Below are 624 nucleotides of genomic sequence, written 5' to 3'. Positions count from 1 at the left end.
GTTGGTGGCACCAACCGGTACCAATTCCCCCCTTTAGTCCCGGTTGGTGCCACCAACCGGGACCAAAGGCCTTGCGCTGCCCGCGGACAAAAGTTTAGTCCCACCTCGCTAGTTGAGAGGGGCTTGGAGTGGTTTATAAGCCCCACTGCGGCTGCCCTCTCGAGCTCCTCTCAAATGCAGGCTTACGTGCCTAATCTCACACTATGCTGTCTGTGGGCCTATTGGGCCTTCTGCGGGCCTGAATCCCGGCCCAGGTTGGATTTCTAGTCGTATTCAAGTCGTGGTGGCCCAATAGGTGGCAGTTTTTTTTATTTTTTTCCAATTCTTTTGTTTTGTTTTTTGCATTATTTATTTTCTTCTGTTTTTTGCTTTATTTTTAATTCTTTTTGCTTTTAGGTCAGAAAAATTATAAACTTTCTGTTACTGCCATTAGTTTTCAAATTTAAATAGTTAAAATTTGAATTCTTTGAAATTTGTGTGAATCACAAGTTTGTGATTTACTTTACTATAAAAATAGTTTTTTCCATTTTTTGTTTTGTTTTTTGCATTATTTATTTTCTTTTGTTTTTTGCTTTATTTTTTAATTCTTTTTGCTTTTAGGTCAGAAAAATTATAAACTTTCTG

This window comes from Triticum dicoccoides, chromosome 1A, assembly GCF_002162155.2.
Source record: "Triticum dicoccoides isolate Atlit2015 ecotype Zavitan chromosome 1A, WEW_v2.0, whole genome shotgun sequence".
Lineage (NCBI taxonomy): Eukaryota > Viridiplantae > Streptophyta > Magnoliopsida > Poales > Poaceae > Triticum > Triticum dicoccoides.
The sequence above is the reverse complement of the archived record's forward strand: the minus strand, read 5'-3'. Positions refer to the sequence as shown.